Source organism: Triticum aestivum, chromosome 6A (assembly GCF_018294505.1).
Source record: "Triticum aestivum cultivar Chinese Spring chromosome 6A, IWGSC CS RefSeq v2.1, whole genome shotgun sequence".
Classification (NCBI taxonomy): Eukaryota; Viridiplantae; Streptophyta; class Magnoliopsida; order Poales; family Poaceae; genus Triticum; species Triticum aestivum.
In genome coordinates this window covers 569,959,357-569,981,117 of record NC_057809.1, presented here as the reverse complement: position 1 = coordinate 569,981,117, position 21,761 = coordinate 569,959,357, and positions in this window count along the sequence as shown.

The window sequence follows — 21,761 nt, the reverse complement described above, 5'->3', positions numbered from 1 at the left end:
ACTCTCGCACTTGATGTTGAACTCCAAGTAGTCATCTTTGCTGATTGAAGGATGTTTCTCCTTGATCTTCTCATAACTATCACCATTTTCAATCATTCTCTTCACTGCAGCTCTCCAAGTAGCCAGGGTTGTGCTCAAATTCGTGAGGGCGGCACTGTTCACTTTATTCCCTAAGAGGCGTGTGTTTGCGAAGTCACCGGGGAACTTGTATCGTTCATGCAGCTTCATGAAGAGGAGGTTGGGCAAATTCCCTCGGTCACAACGCCTTAGGTTCTCGGTGTTGATCGAGACGGTGCTCTAGAGAATGCACCCGAGCTGTCCCCCGTACCCCTTGACTATTTCCGGGGGCGCCGTTGGATGCCCCTCAGAGGACACTTCAGTAAATTCCTCCTTGACGGTGCCGAGCACGTTCGAGCGCTGGTCCTTCCGTTGCCTCTTCGATTGGCCGCCATATGTGCGTGCGCTGGCATCATCAGTGGTGGCATCCTCGGTGGCACCATCAGTGGTGTCATCCCCGATGCCACTAGGGGTTGTGTAGTCAGGATCGGTGTCTTCCGCGGCGTCCTCATAGCGGTGAGGTTCTTCCTCCATCTCTTGGGACAGCTCCTAGAATGCCTTGCTGCCCGAACCGCCGGCCACATCGTTGTGGGCCATGTTTCGCTCTAAATAGGAAAAAAGTTTGGTCAAAAAGTTAGTTATTGTCAAGGAACAAGATCTCATCATTTAGGGTTTGTCGACACCGAGGCATCCTAAAAGCTAAGCTTTTATCATTTAGGGCTTGTCGACGCCGAGGCACCCTAAAAGCCTAAGCTTTCATCATTTAGGTTTTTATCGACACCGAGACACCCTAAAAGCCAAGGTTTTATCATTTAGGGTTTTTCGACACTAAGGCGCCCTAAATGCTAAGTTAAGTTTTCATCATTTAGGGTTTATCAATGCCGAGGCACCCTAGGTTGACTGATATATATGGGTACTCTAAATGGCAGTTGATCCTACTTAATTAAGTACTAAGATACCCCGGCCCATGCATTAGTCGCAAGTACCCCATATGTCCTATTTTTAGTAAAGTCATGCTAAAATTCACGGAAAATTTCAGCATGACCTTTGCTGAAAATAGGACATATGGAGTACCCGAATTTGCCGGAACAGAAGTTAATCGACATTCCGGCAAACTCAAGGGCCTCTCGGGGTACCTGCAAAATCATCACGACACAATGGTCGGAGACAAAACCTAGCCACAGACCATATGGTCCTCTGCTTTCATATGGACAAAAATCAGCTCAACTTGTAAACAAGAATTAGCCAAGACAAGAGAGGTGGCCATGGCCAGCAGCACACTGAACATCCAAACATCACTTCAGTGCATACTACACTTCAAAGCCAACTGATCATCATAGGCAGTATATGTATCAGCAGCAAAGGACAAATAATGCTATATAACAGGAAGAGAGATAATTGCAAACTAATTGTACATATAAAAAGGGCAAGAACACAAATATGATCATCTGAAATGAAGTTTGAATATAACAGCAGCAGACCAGAACTTTGTTCTCAAAGTGAGGTAACAGTGCTAGTGAATGCAATTTCTTGAGACCACAATTGTAGTTCGCTTGCAGCACGCAACCAAATAACCAAGCAGCAAGCAACCAAAAGTGCTCGTAACTAACAGGTGTAACACAGATAGAACTGGATTCTATGTCAGACTTTCAACAGGAACCATGTTTAACCATACCAGAAGCCCATTTCATAGTCCACTATTCTATTGCCAACCATACACCTAGTTGGCCAAAAAACAACCTACTGTGAGCCCATGCTTGCTTCCAGGACATAGTAAAAAAATAGCATTTTGGTTCATGCAACATATACTACAGTTCTTTTTGAAATTTACAGTAGCAGCAGTAGTACTAGTGGGTGTTCAAAAACCATTGTAACTTTCAATGCATTGTATCATCAAGTAAATGAAATGGTACTGAAACATGGCCATTTCTAACTTTCTTTCTCTCATTTACCCGCAGCTCAAGGCCAACAGCAAGAAGCAACAAAAGCAAGCAAAACCACCAAGCAACAAGCAAAGATCGATGACTCCTCACCTTGCTGTTGGTGATGGGGTCAGATGGATGGAGCAGGCCGGCCGGGAGGCGAGAGCAATTCAATGCCGGTCAGCGGTCGAGGAAGAAGTAGTTCATGGTCCAGGGGAGACTGGAGCTGCTCGGAGAGGAGGATGACCATGGCTGACGGAACTGAGAAAGGTTCAAGACGTCCCTGCACGCCAGCACCAGGAATCACCATCCAATCCATTAAAGGGGGGAGAAGGCAAGAGAAAGAATGGAGCTAAGGATCTGTCCAACCCAAGTTAACCAAGAATCAAGAAGAGACGGGGAAGGAGGGAGATAGCTTACGGGCTGACACCTGTGGACTGTGGCGGCGCTGACAGCGAGGAGTGAGATCTTGTCGACCTTGACGGTTGTCCGGGACGGGGCGACAGCGGCAAGACTTTCTAGGCTCTGCTCGCTACTGGGCCGGGGAGGGCGAGGGAGGGAGATGGCGAGGGCGAGGGTGAGGGAGGGCGAGGAGAGGGCGGAGAGGGTGAGGCATGGCGGCGGCGGTGGAGCAGGCGCGGGCGGACGGCGATGGTGGAGCAGGCGCGGGTGGATGGCGTCGGGTTAGGTTTGGGGCGAGAGGTGGATCTGGCGAGGAAGGGAGAGAGGCCCGAGGGAGAGGGCAAGTGGAGTGGGGGGAAGGGTTAGCAATGGCGCACCTTTTAGGGGTGCGCCATAAACATAAGTATACCAATGGCACACCTACTAGGGGTGGGCCATAAGCACCGAGATAGCAATGGTGCACCTTCCCCTGGTGCGCCATTACTAACTTTTTTTGGATTTTTAGTTGCATGTAATAAATTTTTAGAAAATGACCATAAATGTTAAAATGTTATGATATAAGTAGTTATTACTAATTTTCAAATACCTGCGTTGCAAAACATTTGTGAATTGGTAAAACATTTATGAATATGAAAAAATATCATCAAATTTGAAAAAATATTCATGAATTCAAAAAGTGCCCATGAAATTTAAAAATATTCATGAGTTCAAAGAATATTAACAAATCCAATACTTTTTGTGAGTTGGAAAAATGTTTGGAAATTTAAGTAGGAAAAGGAGCACTAAAAAATAAAATACCAGAATAAACATAAACAAAAATTGGTATATCAATGGCACACCTCCTAGGGGTGCGCCATAAATACCTTGATAGCAATGGCGCACCTTCTCTTGGTGCGCCATTACTAACTTTCTTATTTTATCAGAATAAACATAAATAAAAACAATTAACGTACCAGAAGAAAACCTTAATCCCCACTGTTTTGAACAAAAGAGGTTACTAGATAGAGGACTAGAACAGAAGAAATTCCATTTCCATATGTCGAAATACAATCGAGAAATGTAATAATTTAGTTACTTGTAATAATTGAGCTTGCCACTGACACACACACACGGCCAACATGTCCTAATTCGATCTTAGCTATCTTTTCACAATCTTCTTGCCCTTCTTTTTCGCAAATGTAGTTCTTCTGTGGAACGGACGTCCTTTAGGTAGGGTGGTCCTGCTTCTTCTTGTGGTGTACGTCACTTCATCGTCGTCGTCATGTTCCATCTTCGGGTCGCCGTACTTGTCGAAGTCTTGCTCATTGGCGACTCTATCCATTCCGATGATCTTCCTTTTGCCTCTCCTCATGACAACACGACTAGGCTTTGACGGGTCGGTAATGAAGAAGCATTGGTCCACTTGGGAAGCCAATACCCATGGCTCATTTTTCGCGGTGACATTTGCGCCCGCGGTCTTGGATTTGGCTTCGGGTATAACCATGGTGGTGAAATATCGGTCTTCTTTTAGGACGCTCTTGGCCCATCTGACATGGAACATCGGGACCTTCTCTCCAGCGTAGCTCAGCTCCCAAATCTCCTTGATCCTTCCGTAGTATCTGTCCTTGTCGTTACCGGTGTAGGATTCCATCATTACCCAGGAGTTCTGATAACCATCGCTCTTCATGTCCTTGTCCTCGGTGTAGATTGTGTAGCTGTTGATATCGTACACCTCATAGGTCATCGGTTTGTGCTCGGCGCCCTGTGACAAGGCAAATATGAGTTTTTCTTCCGCGGAAGAATCCTCATGTAAAGGGTACGACAGAAGCTTCTCCTTGAACCAATGCGTGAAACATGAGTTGTGCTCTTTGATTATATCTCCGTCCATCCTCTGTTGGCCTCGGTCATTGTACGTCTTCTCAATAAAGGTTTTGTGCTCTACCACCCAAGGATCGACCACGTCTATGTGTTGTAGCGCGACTAGGTTTGCTCTTTCAAAGTCGGCGAGTCGACCCTCGAAGACGACATGCATTTCACGGCGACCATCGCGGTGACCCCATCCAGCGAGCCTGCCGAGGTGCCTGTTGACGGGCAGACCAACGGGGTTCTCGATGCCTAGATAATTCATGCAGTAGGAGATGCACTCTTCGGTCAGAAAGCCCCTGGCTATGCTTCCCTCTAGACGTGACATGTTGCGAACGTATCCTTTGATGACACCATTCATCCTTTCGAACTACATCATGTTGTGCAGGAACATAGGCCCGAGTTGGATGATATCCTCCACGATATGGACCAGCATATGCACCATAACATCAAAGAATTCAGGCAGGAAGTACATCTCAAGCTCGCATAGTATCACCACGATCTCTTCCTGTAGCCTTCTGAGTTGCCTCACGCCAACCGACTTCCAATAGATGACATCGAAAAAGTTGCATAGGCCAAATAGTGTTTCACGGACGTGCGCCTCCATGATCCCATGGATTGCAACTGGAAGTATTTGCGTCATTAGCACGTGATAGTCGTGAGATTTCATCCCTCTAAACTTCAGCTTCGCTGAGTCTAGGTATCTGCTTATCTTCCTCGCATAACCGTAAGGAAGTTTAACTCCTACGAGGCAGGTGAAAAACTGCTCGATCTCCTCCTGACTTAGAGTGAAGCATGCGGGAGGGTAGTCATTTCCGGTCTTCTTGGCCTTTTTGCCTTTGCGACGACTTTCCGTGTCCTGCTTCGCCTCATCATCATCATCATTAGCGTGAAGCTCCTCCCTGATGCCCATTGATTTCAAGTCTGCCCTTGCTTTCGGCCCATCTTTGGTCCTCTCTGGCATGTTGAGCAGGGTACCAAGCAGACTCTCGCACACGTTCTTCATGATATGCATGACATCAAGGCTATGAGGCACACGGTGGATCTTCCAGTACGGCAAGTCCCAGAAAACAGACCTCGTTTTCCATACCTTCAGCAGCGGCTTTGGCGCCTTTCGCTTCTTTCCCGGATCTGGCGCCTTTTGCTTCTTTCTCGGCAGTGGGCAATCTTTCCAATTTTTCAATAGCTCGCCTATTTCCTCGCCGCTCCTCGTACGCGGGCGTCTTCGGGGTTCGGTTTCACCATCGAACAGATCCTTGCGTTTTCTCCATGGGTCATCGTCGCGAAGCCACCTTTGATGTCCCAGGAACACGGTTTTCAAAGACCCGGGATCTATATATAGCTGGCAATACGTTGTGTCATCCATGCACCTGACGCATCCATAAAATCTGTGGACCACCTGCCCCGCGAGATATCCGTAACCGAGATAGTCGTGCACCGTCGTGAGCAGTGCGGCTCTCATAGGGAAATATTCTTTCTCTGTGGCGTCCCACGTATTGGCTGGCGTTTTCCACAGCGTGTCTAGCTCCTCTTTCAGCAGCCCCAGATATAGATTGATGTCGTTCCCTGGTTGTTTCGGCCCTTCAATTAGAATACTCATGTGAATGTACTTCCTCTTCATGCACAACCAGGGGTAAGGTTGTACATCCACACAAACACAGGCCAGGTGCTATGTTTGCTTCTCTGGCTGCCAAACGAATTGACTCCATCGGTGCTCGCGCCCAGCATGATGTTCCTTGGATCGTCCCCAAATTCTGGGTGTTCGAAGTTTAATGCTTGCCACTGGCTCGCATCCCTAGGGTGACTCAGCATCTTGTCTTTTTATTTATCTTCGGATCCTTTCCGTCATATTCTCGCTTCTTCTCCTTCCTATCCGCATACGCACGCAGGAGCTTTGCTAGCTTAGGGTCTGCGAAATACGGCTGCAGACGAGGAGTGATCGGAAAGTACCACACCACTTTTCGAGGAGCTTTCTTCCTCTTCTTGTATCGAGTGACGCCGCACACTGGACATATGGTAGACTCCGCGTGCTCGTCCCGATAAATGATGCAATTGTTCATGCACACATGGCATTTCACGTGCGGTAAATCCAGAGGACACACGATTTTCTTCGCCTCCTCGAAACTGGTCGAGCACTTGTTCCCCTTGGGAAGACGTTCGTGCCAGAATGACATGTTCTCGTCGAAGCATGCATCGGTCATTTTCTGTTTTACCTTCATCTTCAGAGCCATGAGCGTTCCTTTCAGGCGGGTATCCTCGGGCCTACATCCTTCATACAATGGAGTAACCGCGTCTATCTCCCGTTGATCCAGCTTGGCTTTCTCTCGAACGGCAGCTCTTGCGTTATCCGTCTGCTTGAGAAGCAGCTCTTGAATATGAGGATCCTGCACCCAGCCCATCGATTGTCCATCATCGTCTGCTCCGGCATCTTCATCTTCATGATCATTCCCTTCGTCTTGATCTTCCTCATCATCATGTCTGGCATCTTCAACATGATGACTGTGTACTGCATCACCGTCATGATCATGTCTGGGAGATTCTTTGTCTTCTCGCCCGCCCTCGCTGCGGTGGTTGTCTTTCTGCCCTTCCTCATTTCTTGCCCGGCCCCCATGGACGACTTCGTAGTCATATTCATCACCTTGCCACCGATAGCCATCCATGAAACCACGCAAGAGCAGGTGGTCCCGCACCTGCCCGGAATCCGGGTCCGCAATAAGGCTCTTTAGCTTGCATCTTTGACACGGACATCTTATCTCCGTCTTGTTCTTTTGAAGCATCTCGGCCTTTGCAGAGCTCAAAACCTATTCACGATGCCTTTGGTCATCGTGCGGACCATGGTCGCCTGCGGGGTAGAGCAAAACGATATTTTAGAACCAAGAAAATTTTTGGCATGACTTTGCCTAAAAATAGGACCAAAAAGAATGCATAGTGCCAAATTCTCGCCGAAACGGAAATGAATCAACATTCCGGCAAAATATTGGCAACTATCGCATTTCAAATACCAGTACCTACAAACACAAACATATATGCACCACCACAAACATACTTATATCTAGCTAGGCCATAAAAAGTAGGTCTACAACATAAAGAAAGCTTTCCCCTTCTTACCTATCACAAAAAGATAATTTAACCACTTAATTTGGGTGAATCTATGGTGCAAATGAGGTGAGGAGGAGGAGGCACCTGAGACAAGCTTGGAGGAGGAGGTGGGGAGAATGAAGTGGGGAAAGTGAGTGTGGTAGGTGTGACTGTCCAAAATATCTAGCTGGTCTCAGGTTACTAATGGCGCACCTCCTAAAAATGCGCCATTAGTAACCCTGGTTACTAATGGCGCACCAGTTAGGGGTGCGCCATTACTAGTTTTGCAAAAAAAATGTTAGTAGTGGCGCACCTTGTTTGTGGTGCGCCATTACTAGTTTGAACTAGTAATGGCACACTTCACAAAGGTGCGTCATTACTAGTTTTGAAAAAAAATAAAAAAATTGTTAGTTCTGGCGCACGGAGTGTGTGGTGCGCCATTACTAGTTAAAACTAGTAATGGCGCACTGTGCCTTGGTGCGCCATTAATAGTTTTGGAAAAATAAAAAAAATCCTAGTAATGGCGCACCGTGTGTTTGGTGCGCCATTAGTAATGAGGACACTAATGGCACACGTGTACATGGTGCGCCACTGCTATATCGCAGTGGCGCACCACATACATGGTGCGCCATTAATATCCATATTGGCTATAGCCCTTTTCCTAGTAGTGCCTCTCTCTCTTGTTCTTTGCGAAGGAGCCGCAGCGGCATGGAGTCTGGCCGGAGCTCCTTCCTCGACGCTCGTGCCGACCAAGCCCCGCCGCCGCATGGAGTCGCCCCGCCATTTCCATCACTCCCTCGCAGCAGCTTGGATCTGGTGCCTCACCGGAGAACGTCGCGCTCGACAGGACCCCGTCACCCTCATTGGCAGCCGCCCGTTCATGGCCCCTTGCCGGATCCGCGACACCTCCTTGTCCTGCTCCCTTCCCGGCCAGATCCGCCGCCCTGGAGACCCGCATCTCCAGCCGTCGTCCCCTGCCTTCGCCATCATCGCCCCTTGCATCGCCGTTGCCTGCCGCGACCTCCTCTACTTCATCCACGCCCCTGTTTCCCGAGGGGAACGAGCAGCGTGGCCTGTGCTCGATCCACATCGTCGCGCGTTGACTCAACCCGCGCCGCACCAGGCCGAGCTGCTTCCCTGCCGGCCTCGCAAAGGCCCAGCCAAGGTAGTTAGAGTCGGGATTCGGAGTCGGATCGGTTTTCCTCAGACAGAATCGAGTCGTAAGATCAAGTCGTGGAATCGAGGATTCTACTAGATTCACTCAAATAAGATATTTTGTATGCACACAAGAAATTTATATGGGTTCTATAGAGTTTTGACACTAAATATGGAGCAAAGAACGTACACATCAATGCTAGTCGTATTCCACTTCTTCTTATGGCTAACCTACCATCTAGCACGCATGTATGGAACATATATGAGAGGGAAATATATAGAACATTTAAACCTTCAATGCACAAAATTTACTTATGTTCTTTTTAGAGTGTGTGAATAGTCGATCACTTATCTATCTAACCTACAGTACTAAACCTTGAAGGGACTTGCTCTCCTTCTCCGATCAATCTTGAAGCATTCTTCTTTTCACGCCAATTCCATATGTCGACAAGCCTGATCCTCAATTTTGATCTAAGGTTTCTAAGAGCTAGACCAAAGGTGTCTACGGCTAAGCGTTTGGACTTGGGAGGGGAATAAAGGTCCATATGAAAAGGGCTTTGGATGATGGCATACTATTTTGCTACAACTAAACAAACGTCTTAGATAAGTTAGTAGAATCGGACGTAGTCCATAGCATAGTCGGGATTGTACAATTTTGTACAGGACTCTATGATTTGGATTGCGACTCAACATGGATTCTACCTGATCTAGATTCATAGTGGGATTTGGATCGACATGCTTCCGTAGGGTCGTGAAGTCATAGGATTCTAGCAGTCAAATCGGGATTCTGACTACCTTGGGCCCAGCTGCCCTCGTCCCTCCACAACCGTGCATTGGAATTAAACAAACTTAATATGTAAAATGCTTAGAATTTTGTGTAGTTTCATAATATGCCACTTTTATCCTTGTTTGTAATGTTTAAAATGATGTTTGGTTAAAGTTGCTCCTATGCCATATTAAAATGATTTAATTCATAACTAAATAACCATTGCTCCAAACCTAATAAACTTTATATATAAATGAGGTGGAAAAATGCCTAGTTTAACATGGTGGCATCATTTTGCATGTTTAATAAATCTAAAATTGTGTTCAGGGCACAACAGTACCAAACCTAAAATATGCACATGAGGATTTTCCGGATTTGTTGTTCGTTGTTTCCGGCCTCATTTAAACTTGCCTAAATAGGTAGTTTTGTTGTGCTTCACCTATTGCCATGCTAACCAACATTTAATTTTGTTGAGTACCTAAACGAGAGAGAACTAAATAAGTCACGTGCTGTTTCGCATATTGAGCTCCACTTAATTTGTAGGATTGTTTTGCATTTTGCCATGCCATGCGTCTTTAAACCGGACATGCATCATACTTGGTTGTGCATCATGCCATGCTTATGTGGTGGTTGTTTACTATGTTGTTTGCTTCTTTCCAGTGTTGCTTCTTTGGGTTAGTTCCGATAACGTCGCGTTTGTGAGGATTCGTTCGACTTCGTTCATTTTTCTTCTTCATGGACTTGTTCTTCTTCCTTGCGGGATCTCAGGCAAGATGACCATACCCTCGAAATCACTTCTATCTTTGCTTGCTAGTTGCTCGCTCTATTGCTATGCCGTGATTCCTACCACTTGCTTTATCATGCCTCCCATATTGCCATGTCAAGCGTCTAACTCTCCTTTCCTAGCAAACCGTTGTTTGGCTATGTTACCACTTTGCTCAGCCCCTCTTATAGCGTTGCTAGTTGCAGGTGAAGATGGAGTTTGTTCCATGTTGGAACATGGATTTGTTGGGATATCACAATATGTCTTATTTAATTAATGCATCTATATACTTGGTAAAGGGTGGAAGGCTCGGCCTTATGCCTAGTGTTTTGTTCCACTCTTGCCGCCCTAGTTTCCGTCATACCAGTGTTATGTTCCTTGATTTTGCGTTCCTTACACCGTTGGGTGTTATGGGGACCCCTTGACAGTTCGCTTTGAATAAAACTCCTCCAGCAAGGCCCAACCTTGGTTTTACCATTTGCCTCACCACCACCTACTTTTCCCTTGGGAGTCGCGCTCTCGAGGGTCATCTTTATTTTAACCCCCCGGGCCAGTGCTTCTCTAAGTGTTGGTCCAAAACAGAGCCACTTGCAGCGCCACCTCGGGGAAACTTGAGGGTTGGTTTCAGTTGTACGTAGTGTTCATCCGGTGTTGCCCTGAGAATGATATATGTGCAGCTCCTATGAGGATGTCGGCGCATCGGGCGGTCTTGCTGGTCTTGTTTTACCATTGTCAAAATGTCTTGTAACCGGGATTCTGAGTCTAATCGGGTCTTCCTGGGAGACGGAATATCCTTCGTTGACCGTGAGAGCTTGTGATGGGCTAAGTTGGGATACCCCTACAAGGTTTTGAATTTTCGGAAGTTGTGCCCGCGGTTATGGGCAGATGGGAATTTGTTAATGTCCGGTTGTAGAGAACTTGACACTTAACTTAATTAAAATGCATCAACCGTGTGTGTAGCCATGCTGGTCTCTTTCCGACGGAGTCCGGGAAGTGAACACGGTCTCGTGTTATGCTTGAACGTAAGTAGTTTCACGATCACTTCTTGATCACTTCTAGTTCACGATCGTGCTTTGCTTCTCTTCTCGCTCTTATTTGCGTATGTTAGCCACAATATATGCTAGTGCTTGTTGCAGCTCCCCCTCATTACCCCTTTCCTACCCATAAGCTTAAATAGTCTTGATCTCACGGGTGTGAAATTGCTGAGTCCTCGTGGCTCACAGATACTTCCAAATAGTTGCAGGTGCCGATGATACCAGTGCAGATGACACAACTGAGCTCAAGTGGGAGCTCGATGAAGATCGTGTCCGTTGTGTTGTTTCGTTTCATGTTGAGCAGTAGTGGAGCGCAGTTGGGACGATCGGGGATCTAGCATTTGGGGTGGTCTTTCTTTATTTTGGTTCAGTAGTCGGACCTTGATTGTATTCTGGATGACAAGGTTGTCAAAATCGCGATTCTATTGTATGATTCTATGACTTTACGATCCAAACTAAGCCCTCTGATTCTACGATTTTGGTTCATAGAATCTACGTTTTTACGATCCTGGTAGTTAAGATTCTACGATGTGCGATCCTGCCATCGGACTTCCGATCCAATTCAGAATCATGATTCTGACAACCTTGCTGGATGATGTGTGATATATTTATGTATTGTGTGAAGTGGCGATTGTAAGCCAACTCTTTATCCCTTTCTTATTCAGTACATGGGATGTGTAAAGATTACCCCTCTTGCGACATGCCTACCATGCGGTTATGCCTCTAAGTTGTGCCCCGACACGTGGGAGATATAGCCGCTTCGTGGGTGTTACAAGTTGGTAATCAGAGCCATCCCCGACATAGGAGCCCCCTGCTTGATCGAATCGCTGACGTTGTTGAGTCTAGAACAAAATGTTTTGAGTCTTAGGATTATATATATCATGGAGTAGGATTATTTTTACTCCTCAGTCCCTTCATCGCTCTGGTGAGTCCTCCTGATGTAGAAGTTTTGACTCTTCTCTCCTTAAATTTCACGAAAAAAATGAGGATCACACGGGTATCTTGGAATCGTTCCGATGGTTTTGTGATGAGAACATTGTTCTTGGTGCCTCCTGACATTTAGGGGTTGTGGCAGTGTCCCGGGGAGTTGAGCTCCGAGGTGTTGTCATCACAATTCTATCGTTGCAGTTCTGGAATACCTGAGTTCGCCGACATCAAAAATCTCTTTTATGCAGTTGTTGGTGAGATAACCTCGACGCCACCCAGTACTGGGGCGGTAGTTCGGGAGTATTGCCATAACACGTATAACGGATGCTTTTCGAAGGTTGAGGTAAATGATTTTTGAAGGTTTCTTGGTTATGTGTTGAAGGATGGATACAGCTGGATGTAGGAATTGTTAGTTTGGGTGAGATATTATGCTTCCCCTGTATCCCCAACACCTGATTGCATAACCAAAAAGTTTCAAGAGTTTATAAGTGGGAATTCAAGTATCACGTAGGACATCTTTCCAACAGACACATGATACGATATGGGATCTATCATATGTTTGTTTCCGGCTTATTCTGCAAGCCAATCCTTTGTTTTTGTTTTCAGTTGTGGTATTCGAGTTGCTTCGAAGTCAAGTGTTGATTCCATACCTTTCCTAAGCGGTGTTATCATACTTCTATGTGAATACCAATCCTTCTTGATCATCGACGTTGTCATGTTAATTCTTTTCCAACCGGCGTGTTTCTCTTCAAGTGGATCCGGTCATTTCAACATTCACGAGATCAAATTCTCAGTTATTTGCAATGGTGTTTGTTTCATCCATCCCAAGTTGCCTTTGTTTTCCCGCCCTCCCACCATTTTCTTCAAGGATTCAGATTTCTTAATCAAGTACCCATTTTATTCATGTGAAGTCTCTCCATTCTTTTCCGTCAATATTCTTATCCGGTGATTCTCACGAAGATACTAACGAAGCTTCTAGTTCATCATTCTTCGTTCTCTTTCTTCTCCGGTGGTTAAATTCAAGCTTTGTCGATCATATCATTTCATCATTTCATATGTTTTCTCATGCCGGTGCACACCCCATAATCATTCACCTCTCGGTATTCATTTGTTTCGGGGTGTTGAAGATGTCTCAGAAGATTCGTGTTTCCATTCTGCATCCATTCAACCTCTTTCGAGGATGTTATCTCATTCAAGCCATTTAATTCAACCGGCGTAATCTATCTTTTAAATCGTTCAACGGTGTATCTTTTGAGTGGGCCCTAACCCACAGGTCTTTCCCAGGATCTTACCTGACTCTTCTATTTTCCAGAGTTGTTCTCAAATTCTTTTCAAAGTGTGACGTAAGAATGAATTGTCATCAGTCATATGTCTTTGTTCAAGATCTTTCAAATTATTTTCATCGTTGGCTCAATCTTTCTATTCTTCATTCCGGAGTGCCTAAAAATTCATGGTGGTGTTTCTCGTCGTCATTCTCGAATTTTGAAGACCGAAGAAGAGTTTTCCTCCAAATCTTATCCGTTCTCTCAAAGATTCATGGTTCTATCTTGTTGCCACCCTCTCATAATTATTTTTGATTGTGAGAATTCTTTTCACCCTTCTGGAGCAAATGAGGAGACTTTTCAGTTTGTTTCTCAAGAGCCCATCATCTCAGAAGTATTCATTCCAACTTCCAGCTCTCATTCTCAAAATCTTACCGGTGCATCGTTTAAGTATTCTCTTATCAGCTCGTGATCTCTTCGTTCTCATGTATCTAATTCCCCTCAAGTATCTTCATTCGTTTTAAAAATCTTCCCGATGAATCGTGCCTTTGCTACTTTCATTTTTTAATTCTTACGGTGGTTCTTACAAGATTCTTCTTCCTTCGTTTATCATATCAATTCATTTGTTCTTTCCAAATCCCACTGGTGGATCATTGAAGACTTTTATCAAGTTTGCGCTATATCTATCTTAATCCTTTCTACGAGAATAAGTAGTATGCCAAATCCAATGCTTGTCATCAATTTAATTGATGAAGGATAAGCTTAATGTAATTCTTATTCTTGTTTCATCGAGTAAATTCAATTCCTGCTTTCCGGAGTGGTTCATCATATCACATTCTCGGTTTGAGATGCTTTATCTTTTCTTTTCCAAGAGTTCCAAGCTCTCGCAATTATATCACCACAGAGATTCATCTAAATCATTGCAAGGATTCACCTTGTGTTTTCAACTTCTCTTTCCTTTCATTTGATCATCCTTTTGTTACCGGAGTTCTTCATGGAGGCTCTACATGGTGGTTCATCAAAGATTTAATTCCTTCTCAAAGTGGTCGTCAAGATTCTTTTCAAAGGATCTCAAGTATTCTTCATCTTCCATTCCAAAGTGCAAATTCTTTCTATCTTATGTTTTTCAGGTGGTGTTATGTCTTTCTTGACAACTTCCCTTCGGGTTTCATGATTCACAAGTTGTCCGGAATGACATATTTTAAACCCATCATTTTCAATTCGTTCATGAGATCCTTTGCAACCTATCAATCTCTTCATTGGAATTATCTTGGGTTATATTTCACCTAAAGCTTTCCCTAAGGATTGTTGCTATTTATGGTGCTTATAAATGACTCAAGTTCTTCATTTATCCTCTCGGTGAAATAAGTTTCTCGTCTCCTTGTTCATATCAATCCAATCTATCGTTTCCGTTAGTGGCAGAATTTCACCTCATAATTTTGGGATGTTTTCCATAAGCCCACTTCAAGCTTATCCTTTCATTGTTGATAATCCAACAACTCCGTTCTAGTATTTGTTGTAAGCGTGCTCTCTCAAGATCTTGTTTCCCTCTGTTCAATCCATTCCATTCTTTCATTTCTTTCGGAGGCTTTATGATGTTGTTCTTTTCAATCATCATCTCGAATGGTGAGGATCGTGTTCTTTCCATGCCTATCCATTCAACCGGAGTGTCGTGTTCTTCATTCAAGTTCTCTTATCTTATCAAGTTTTGCCTCCCTTCTCAACCGGAGTGCTGTCCATATTTGTTGTTCCTTGTTCCTCTTTTCTAACAAAGTTTTTTCAACTTTGTTAATCTTTGTTGTATTCTTTCAATTGGTTCAACCTCTCAAGGTTCATGGTTTCACTCGTTTGTCAAAGAAGCAACTTAGTTTTACCTCTTCTCTTTCTCTTCTGTTTCCCTTCGGTGCCATCCTAGATCTCGGGACGAGATCCTCTTGTAGTGGTGGAGTGTTGTGACACCCCGAGACTGATGCGTCAGGTGTCTCCTAGTTGTTCGCCGATGTTGCCATGTCATTTGCTTGCGTGTTGCATTTCATCATGTCATCATGTGCATTGCATCATCATGTTTTCAAAACTTTCATCCGTCCGGGTTCCCCCAATTCCGTCTGTTGTCCGTTCTGAGCCCAGACACACTTGCACGCGCCCGCGGCATGTCCGAAATAGTATTTTATAAGTGGCCGGAAATTGTTCTCGGAATGGGATGAGAGTTGGCATGCGGTGTTGTTATATTGTAGGTAGGCCGCCTGCCAAGTTTCATCATATTCAGAGTCCGTTTGATAGCCCAACCGTAAAACTATAGCAGCAATATAGCCGGTCTTTCGTGAGACGTTTTCGGTCTCCGGAAACGGTTGTCGGGCTGCCTTCTTTCCTCTCCTTCTCTTCTCTCTCTTTTCTGAGCCCATAAAACCCCCCTTGCCTCCGTGGCCTTCTGTCAGACCTCCTCTCCACACAGTTCATTGACCCCTCACGCGCGTCCGAAAACTGTCCCGAACCCGACCCGAACAGTCATCACCGTTGGGTCCGGAACATCCCCAAACATCTACAAAACATCACCGTTTTCTTATTTGGACTTCCTAGTCTATTTTTCTCGACCGCCCGATTCTGATCGGAGGGACCAAATAGCCCCTAAACTTAATCCCACCGCTATATATAACGGGCAATCCTAGAAATTAGGGATCCTGTCCCATCCTTCCATCCATCGAATCCATCCCCGTCGCCATTCTCCCGGGATCCATCCCTCCCCCACCTGGTCTCGTCCCTCGTTTTCAGCACCAGGCCAACCAGACGCCTGCGCCCCTGATCCTAAATCCTCTCCTGCTTGTGCCAGTCAGCTGGAGGATCTGCGTCGCCGGAGCACCGCTGCCCTGCGCGCCCCTGCCTCCCTTCCGACCTTCTCCTTCCCTCCTCTCCCTCATTAATCTCTCTCTCACCCGGTTCCCTCTCTCTCTTGTTCTTCGCGCAGGAGCCGCAGCGCCATGAAGTCTGGCCAGAGCTCCTTCCTCGGCGCTCGTGTCGACCAAGCCCTGCCGCCGCATGGAGTAGCCCCGCCATTTCCATCGCTCCCTTGCAGCAGCCTGGATCTGGTGCCTCGCCAAAGAACGTCGCCCTCGAGACGACCCCGTCGCCCTCCTTGGCCGCCTCCTGTTCGTCGCCCCTTGCCGGATTCGCGACACCTCCTTGTCCTGCTCCCTTCCCGGCCAGATCCGCCACCCTGGAGACACGCATCTCCAGCCGCCGTCCCCTGCCTTCGCCGTCATCGCTCCTTACATCGCCGTTGCCTGCCGCGACGTCCTCTGCTTCGTCCACGCCCCTGTTTTGCCTGAGGGGAACGAGCAGCACAGTCCGTGCTTGATCCACGTCGTCGCGCGTTGACTCAGCCCGCGCCGCACCAGGCGAGCCGCTTCCCTGCCGGCCTCGCAAAGGCCCAGCTGCCCGCGTCCCTCCACAACCGTGCATTAGAATTAAACAAACTTAATATGTAAAATGCTTAGAATTTTGTGTAGTTTTATAATATGCCTCTTTTATCCTTGTTTGTAATGTTTAAAATGTTGTTTGGTTAAATTTACTCCTATGCCATGTTAAAATGATTTAATTCATAACTAAATAACCATAGCTCCAAACCTAATATACTTTATATGTGAATGGGGTGAGAAAATGCCTAGTTTAACATGGTGGCATCATTTTGCATGTTTAATAACTCTAAAATTGTGTTTAGGGCAGAATAGTACCAAACCTAAAATATGCACATGAGGATTTTTCGGATTTGTTGTTCGTTGTTTCCGGCCTCATTTAAACTTGCCTAAATAGGTAGTTTTGTTGTGCTTCACCTGTTGCCATGCTAACCAACATTTAATTTTGTTGAGTACCTAAACGAGAGAGAACTAAATAAGTCATGTGGTGTTTCGCATATTGAGCTCCACTTAATTTGTAGGATTGTTTTGCATTTTGCCATGCCACGCGTCTTTAAACCGGACATGCATCATACTTGGTTGTGCATCATGCCATGCTTATGTGGTGGTTGTTTACTATGTTGTTTGCTTCTTTCTAGTGTTGCTTCTTTGGGTTAGTTCCGACAACGTTGCGTTTGTGAGGATTCGTTCGACTTCGTTCGTTTGTCTTCTTCATGGACTTGTTCTTCTTCCTTGCGGGATCTCAGGCAAGATGACCATACCCTCGAAATCACTTCTATCTTTGCTTGCTAGTTGCTCGCTCTATTGCTATGCCGTGATTCCTACCACTTGCTTTATCATGCCTCCCATATTGCCATGTCAAGCGTCTAACCCTCCTTTCCTAGCAAATCGTTGTTTGGCTATGTTACCGCTTTGCTCAGCCCCTCTTGTAGCGTTGCTAGTTGCAGGTGAAGATGGAGTTTGTTCCATGTTGGAACATGGATTTGTTGGGATATCACAATGTGTCTTATTTAATAAATGCATCTATATACTTGGTAAAGGGTGGAAGGCTCGGCCTTATGCCTGGTGTATTGTTCCACTCTTGCCGCCCTAGTTTCCGTCATACCGGTGTTATGTTCCTTGATTTTGCGTTCCTTACACGGTTGGGTGTTATGGGGAGCCCTTGATAGTTCGCTTTGAATAAAACTCCTCCAGCAAGGCCCAACCTTGGTTTTACCATTTGCCTCACCACCACCTACTTTTCCCTTGGCAGTCACGCTCTCGCGGTTCATCTTTATTTTAACCCTCCGGGCCAGTGCTTCTTTAAGTGTTGGTCCAAAACAAAGTCACTTGTAGCTCCACCTCGAGGAAACTTAAGGGTTGGTTTTAGTTGTACGTAGTGTTCATCTGGTGTTGCCCTGAGAACGAGATATGTGCAGCTCCTATTAGGATGTCGGCGCATCGGGCGGTCTTGCTGGTCTTGTTTTACAATTGTCGAAATGTCTTGTAACCAGGATTCCGAGTCTGCTCGGGTCTTCCTAGGAGAAGGAATATCCTTCGTTGACCATGAGAGCTTCTGATGGGCTAAGTTGGGACACCCCTGCAGGGTTTTGAACTTTCGAAAGTTGTGCCCATGGTTATGGTTAGATGGGAATTTGTTAATGTCCGGTTGTTGAGAACTTGACACTTAAGTTAATTAAAATGCATCAACCGTGTGTGTAGCCGTGATGGTCTCTTTCCGATGGAGTCCGGGAAGTGAACACGGTCTTGTGCTATGCTTGAACGTAAGTAGTTTTAGGATCACTTCTTGATCACTTCTAGTTCACGACCATGCTTTGCTTCTCTTCTCACTCTTATTTGCGTATGTTAGCCACCATATATGCTAGTGCTTGCTGCAGCTCCCCATTACCCCTTTCCTACCCATAAGCTTAAATAGTCTTGATCTCGCGGGTGTGAGATTGATGAGTCCTCGTGACTCATAGATACTTCCAAATAGTTGCAGGTGCCGATGATACCAGTGCAGATGACGCAACAGAGCTCAAGTGGGAGCTCGATGAAGATCGTGTTTGTTGTGTTGTTTCATTTCATGTTGATCAGTAGTGGAGCCCAGTTGGGACGATCGGGGATCTAGCATTTGGGGTGGTCTTTCTTTATTTTGGTTCCGTAGTCGGACCTTGATTGTATTCTGGATGATGTATGATATATTTATGTACTGTGTGAAGTGGCGATTGTAAGCCAACTCTTTATCCCTTTCTTATTCGGTACATGGGATGTGTAAAGATTACCCCTCTTGCGACATGCCTACCATGCGGTTAAGCCGCTAAGTCGTGCCCCGACACGTGGGAGATATAGCCGCATCATGGGTGTTACACCTATGAACTTGCTTTTGCCATGCTTAGCTTCTTGAACATGTCTACTTCATGTTGGTTACCTTTTTATGCCATGAAATGCCTTGTGGTGAGTGAATTGAGCTTGCAAAGTTGCTATCATGAATCTGTTTCTGCCATGTCATGTTTTTCTTCCAAGTCTGAAACTGATAATATAACTTGCCATGTTTGCTTGGGTGCTACCATATTTTCCATGCATCTTTGGCCAAAGTTCAGTAGGGAGTTTTGTTCTATGTCTTTAGTACTAGCATGCCATGCTTTTTTTGCCATGATATGTTCCTGCAGCATGTTGTTTGCTAGCTCTAAACATTGCTATATGCTGCTTTTTTGACATGTTTTAGTATTTTCTCCAAGTCTGTGAAGCTGATATCATTTGCATCTTTGCCATGCTATTTTGAGCTTGTTCTATGTGATCTAGCAGGAGCTCAGTGTTCATGTTTTGTAGAGCTTCATGTGTACATTATGGTCATGTGCTTTGTTGTTATGTTGGAGTGTTGTAGCATAGTTTCTTGTTGCATTCTAAGTGCTATGATGATGTTTATCGCAGATTTGCGTCATTCTTGTGTTGCTTGTCTTTTGCAAACCGTGCATCTGTTTCCGGTGATCCTTATATCGATTTTGACCGAAATCACCTCATCTTTCCAACGGCATACTTGGTTTGCCAAGTTGATGCCTTGATCATTTTTCCCTTCCGGTGTACCCATATGCATTGCACATCATATATTGCATTCCATGCCATGTATTGCATCATGTTGCTTGTGCATTGCACTTTGATTGATTATTGTCCCATTGCTTGTGTTCTTGCTTTGGGTAGAGCTGGGAGACGAGTTTGTGAACGAGGAACCTGTTGAGTACGCTAACGAGGATCAAGCTTTCGACAATTCTGAGAGCTTTGCAGGAAAGATGGCCATTACCCTCGATATCACTTCACTACAAACAAAAGACACATCCGTGACATTTTGGGCCGAACGAAAAAAAATTATGTCATACTTATGACACTTCTATGATGATAATTGTGACAATACCTGGTATCATCATAGATTTGGTAGGCTCCTACTTCTATGAAAAAAAATCATGACAGAAAATGGGCTTTTCGTCCTGGGCGGGCCGGAGACGCAGCTGCATGACATTCTTTGGGCCATCCATGACGGGAAAAAACCGTGGTACAATCAAGGGCGAGGAAAATATCGGGGTGTTCCACATTGCTGTCATCGCGTCATCTCGATTCATCGGCGACGCCATCCACCTTGCTGTTGCCGCTCCTACGACCACCTCTTCCACGACAACAGGATTTATCCCCCGACCAGGCTGTCTGCCATCTAAAGTCTTCTTCCCCGCCACCGACAGCCATCGCACCCGCATCACCCTCAACGTATCAGCAGGGGCCTACACGGTGTCGCAAGAGAGGTGGTACTCTTCCATATGTGCTTAAGTTATTGATCTCACCCGGAAAATAGATCTTAAATTGTTTAATATACTTTTCTTGCCGTACCAAATCGTGGTGGCTAGTTTAATGCAAACATTGGTTGCGAAGTAGCTTTGTCCGGTTTGCACCTTCAGATCTGCCATGTCACGGTCACTATACTCGTGAAGCTTATGGTTTCCCCCCTTTATATTCACTACCATCATCGTAGGTGCTTCGCTGCTTCGTGTCGTGCTAGCACTGCTCCTCAAGACCTCAACCCATCAAGCGAAACAACATGCCACTCATAATTCCAAAGCTTACATGTTCAAATACGAATCTGATATGATGCTCAAATTACTAAAACAGAGAACATTTAATTGTTCACCTTATGTTCCTATATTCGTTTCGAAAAGTATGTTCGCCACCCACTGGTCCAGCTAGTTCCACTTTCCTGATTTTACTCTTGATGCTTAGGGTTTTCCCCTTTTATCTACTCTACTATTATCTGCGTAGGTGCTTTCTGTCGTACTAGCATTGCTCCACCCTTCAAGCTAAACAACACAACACTCAAAATTCCAAAGCTTAGTTGTTCAAATATGATTGTGATATGATACTGATATTAGTTAACAGACACATTTAATTGGTTAGCTAAAGGTCCCACTTGAGTTTCCAAATGCATGTCGCGACATATAGAGAGACAGCAGAATTGCATTTCTTTGTCACTTGTTGACTATACTTTCTTGTCCATACCAAATCTTAGTTGTTATTTCAAAGAAAACATCGGTTGCTAACTACTCTTTGCGCGGTTTGTAGCTTCAGATCTTCCATCCCACTACCACGGTCAACATTATACTCATCATGCTTACGGTTTCCCCATTTTATGATGACCACGACCAGCCTACGTGGTTCGTGTCGTAATAGCACTGCTCCACCCATCAAGGTAAACAAGCTTAGTTGTACAAATTCAAATCTGATATTATGCTGATATTAGTAAAACTGAGAGATGTTTAATTGGTTAGCTAAATATTCCTACTTTAGTTTCGAAATGCATGTGAGCCACATATGGAGAGACCGGAAGGAATAGTATTTCTCTGTGCGTTCTGGTTCATCATGGGTGGCCAACGGACATTGTATAGAAAGACTTGTAATATCTTCAATATGCTTGCTCTTCTGCTCTTCTTTAAGATGCTCCTCTTCTCTTGCGGTTGACTATTCAGGTCGAGTTATTATCCCTTAGTATATTTTGAATATGTCAGGTCAAGTCGACTTGTTCTTCTTTACTATATGTTGAAGCTGTCATCTGCGAAGTATCATCACTTCTGGAGCTCTCATATTTTGAGTAGTAGGCCACATTATATTAATGCACACACCA